The sequence below is a fragment of the Olea europaea genome, unplaced genomic scaffold, assembly GCF_002742605.1.
Source record: "Olea europaea var. sylvestris unplaced genomic scaffold, O_europaea_v1 scaffold1727, whole genome shotgun sequence".
Classification (NCBI taxonomy): Eukaryota; Viridiplantae; Streptophyta; class Magnoliopsida; order Lamiales; family Oleaceae; genus Olea; species Olea europaea.
In genome coordinates, this window is record NW_019234972.1 from 108,745 (window position 1) to 113,162 (window position 4,418).

The 4,418-nt window shown below is 39.5% G+C and overlaps 1 pseudogene; it reads right to left on the minus strand.

The window, feature by feature from the left end:
- Positions 1 to 2,776: 2,776 nt before the first annotated feature.
- Positions 2,777 to 4,070, minus strand: LOC111377823 (annotated as a pseudogene).
- Between the last annotated feature and the right edge of the window lie 348 nt (positions 4,071 to 4,418).

Sequence of the window (4,418 nt, forward strand, 5' to 3'; positions counted from 1 at the left end):
TTGTGAAGTAATCACTTGATCCCACCATGAAATTGCATAGTCACTGAACTCCAAAACTGTTAACTTCACCTTTTTCTCCTCCGAATAGTTATAACACTCGAAAATCATTTCAACCTTCATTTCCCACTCCAGGTATGTCTCGGGATCACTCCTTCCTTTGAATGAAGGAACTGCCATTTTTATATTTCCCAAGTTTCCGTCCAACTCCTCCCCGCGATCATTCCGACCCCGCCTGTCGAACCTATCGCCTCTATTCCTAATCCTTCCCATCTCAACACCGTGAAATTCATCTTCGCCCATGTCACTCCCATATCCATACTCCTCTCGCCTTTTCCTCCTAGGCTCCCATCTATTCGGTCCTCTGACATTGGATACATCCACTCGATGCTCCCGACTAAGATTAGTCACCGATGTATCTAATCTATTCATCCAAGCCTCCTGCTTCTCCAACCTATCTCTCACATCTCCAAATGCCCTTTCAAACATTTGCACTAAATCCTCCGTTGCATTGCTATTATTGCCTTGTCGGCTTGAGTTTGATTCTGCCCTTTCTGACATCCTAACACAAAAATTTTATTTTACTGCCTCATCAAAAGTCACTCGAAAACACACACACAAGGCTTTTACCCTCTATTAAGCTCACCTCTCTGTCTTTTACCACTCAATTCTTTCAGCAATTGCTTCTAAGAACAATCAATGAACTCAATCAATCAATCAATCAATCAATTTGTGTAGAATTTTCCCAACCGAATGTGACTCAATAATTGTAACAAAGGACTCAAGAAAACTTTCAGAACTTGATTTGAATTGAAAGAATGGAGTGATTCAATGTGTCCAGGTAATTTAGAAACGATAATGAATAAAAAAAAGTTGGTATTTGACGGATCAATAATATTCAACAAGTTTTTTTTTTTTAAGATCCGAAAATCAATAACAAAACCAACAAAGAAAACGAAAACTGATTTGGGTGAAAATTGAGCCCAAAAACAGAATTTGAAGATTTTTAATGAAATTTTTTGGATCAAAGATCAGGAAAATCTTCTGGATACAAGAACACAAGAAATTGAAAAAAATTAGAAAACAAAGGATATAACCTGATTAAATTGGAGCCAAAGCTCTTATACCAACTGACGCGAACCCCGTAGCAATGGAAACTACGAAACCCACAATGAGATTAATGCGGAACTTAAGAACGCCAATACTAACCTGGTTTTGGATCTTGAACCCCAAGAATTGAACCAAGAAACTCCAAATTAGCAAAGAACCTAAAACCCCTTGATTACAATTGAAAGAACCCACAATCCGATTGATAGAAAGCCACAAGAAGTTGAATCTTGATAACTTCCAAGATTGTTCAAGAAGAACAATTAAATTGAAAGAATAATTCTCTCTCTATAATATTAAGCAATAGTCAAAGTTCAAAAGGTTTTTACAATCAAAAGTAATCTCCTATTTATACTATTCCTCGAATAGAAGTCAAAAGGAAATATAATTCTAATAATCTAACAAAATTCCTAAAATATTCGTCCAATATGGTAGGAATTTGATTAAGAATGAAATTCTAGTAAAATAAGGAAAAACGCGAAAAAAAGGAAAATCGCGCTCAGAAATGAACCATGCGGTCGCATGGTTAAAACTCGTGCGGCCGCATGGTAATAGAATTTTGGCCATTTGATTCTCGATATCATGCTGTGCGGCCGCACCGTGCGCCGCATGGTTGCACTGCACACTCTCGTCTTCGGTTGCTTGTAACAACATTGATCCATTTTGTTTCGGCCTTTGACCCGAACACGAAACTTGTCCCATTTTGAGTCTCGAACATGGTTCCATCAATAGTTTCTTGAATGAGCAATCCCATCGCTTGTTTCACTTGTTTTGCTCTCAATCGCGTCATTGGTCCACCTTCGATTATCAATGGGTCTCGTCTCGTTCTTGCCTTCTTCTGGCTTGGCTCTTGGATCACATCATCAACTCGATTTTCCAGGTTAGCAAGTTGAGTTGCATCTTGGTAAATTGCTTGGTTCTTAGAGAGGGAGGGAGCAGATGCAATGCTACTATCATTGCACAAATTTGCTTTATGTTAGATCATGAAATACATAACATTGTTTGAAGATTACAAACTCTAAACATCATTAAAAATAGCTAAAATATCTACAATTTGATCCCCAAACATAAGCATTTGCTTTAGATCATGAAATACACAGCAAATTCTCTCTCAATTGATGAATTCCATTATCTCAGGAGTGACTAATTCATAATGAAATTCTTAGAAGTTTTACTTCAAGAAATTCAAGAGTTGTGAGATTATAATTATATGGTGAGGAATTTACATAAAAATGATTGGCTTGAACAAAAGGTCTCACTTATACGATCTTCTATAACTATTTCTAGGGATAAATTTTGGATCAATATCAAATAACTAATTGTTTAGGCAAAAGAATGCTGTAGAATCGAAAGGAAAGACTTGATCAACAATTAGGTACCTTGCAACAGAGTCTGGCGACATCAAGCTGTAACCTCCGACATGCTTAGAAATGGTGAAGGTAAGTTGTATACATCCACAACCTTCCGTTGCACCAGTTGTAGTGGCAAAGGAGGCTTTTGAAGCCTAGATGGGGCTCCGTGTCTGATTTTTCATCATCCAAAATGACCTGAATAAGATGTTCACCCCAGCAACTAATAACACAGTGTTGGCACCACTAGTACTTGAATGAGTTGGTGGTGGCACATTTGGAGCAATGCTTACATGCGAGAATTGTTCATCCAATCCAACCATCTAATCATGAAATGTCGCATTACCATTTTCAATTCTAACTTTAATTGGGGGCAGATTTGACATTGACGGGGATGAAGAACTTGACTCCAATGATGAACCTGTTTCAACCTTTCGGGAATCAGGCAGATTTGAATGCACCTATTTAACTCTGAAATTCTCATTTTGGGAATCTAGATTTGCATAAGAATCACTAATTTGAATTCCGTCAAGTTCCAATAAGTTATTAATGGTGGCAGATTAAGATAGGCCTCCAGAAAGCAATCCAGTACCATTCAATACATCGACAAACTAAGTTCTTGATTTGGCATCATCGAGTAAAGAGCCTATAAAAGTGGTGGTTTAGGCACGAAAGGGAAGAGAAAGAGGCAAAGATGGAAAGGTTTCAACAATGAGGCGGCGGTGGTGCGGTCATATTCTTAATCATATTCTCCATGTCTTCATCAGCGGACACTGAAATAAGTTGTTGAGGTTGTTTCACATCAGTCGTGGATAGGGTTGATATTCAGTTTATAAGTATGAAGGAAAATCTCACTTCTTGAGCTAGCTTTTGGGGTGAGAGAGGTCCAATACCATCCAACACTGGTATCAGAGCCCGGTTTATCAATAAGTCTCCGGCCCAACAATCATTTCCGATTCAACAGTCATGGAGATATGAGTTTATGTGAAGGGGAGACTGGCTTGGTCTCCCGTAGGCCCTTTGTGTAAAGGAGAGATGAGTTTGATTTCCCGCAGTACCCGATGTGTGGGGGGAGATGTGTTTGGTCTTCCGCAAAGCTCAATGTGTGAGGGAGAGATTGTTGAGATTATCCCACATCAGTTGTGGATGAAGTTAGTATTCAGTTTATAAGTTTGAAGGAAAGCTTTGCTTCTTGAGCTAACTTTTGGGGTGAGACGGCCCAATACCACCCAACATAAGTGAATCGAGTTCTTCATTCGGGAGCTGGTACTTGAGGGCGAAGTGGTGGCCATTGAGAAGGGAATAGGAGAGACGGGAAAGGAAGCCCACCAGAGAGAAGCGTCAGTCTACCACCACAATGCGGGTGTCTCTTTCGATGTAGCAGAGAGACTTGTGACACTTGCCGTGGGGCCGAGGGATGATGTGGCTACCATAGCTACACGTGAGGCGAAGCTTGGCGCCGAGGATAGGTGGTAGTGGCTCATCCCAGGTGTCGAGGCGGGAGCATAGAGAAGGGTTGGTAGAGTCTAGGTTGTTGACGGTTGTGTTGACGGCATTGGCGGGAATGAGTGGTGCAATGGTGGTGGGATGAAGTGGCAAAGGTGACGGTGGATCCATTGGAATTTGGATTGGTAAAGTAGTTGAGAGCGAAGAGATAAAAGAGCAAATGCTAAATTGGATTAAAAAGTAATGACTTGAAGAGGTTGATGTTAATTGAATAATACTATTCGACTATCGATAGTCGTTTTACGTGATATACACACGACAGTTTGTTATATCACGTATGACGACTATTGATAATTTTCACTATGAATAACATTACTTGGGTAATTTGTCTTTTTTTGTATTTATATTTGAATATAAAATAGCTATTAAAAAAATGCTGATAACCGGTACCAAAATTTTCCAAATCAGCCCTAAAAAGGGTTCTACGTAAATTAGTCTACCCAGTTTTGACATGCAAGT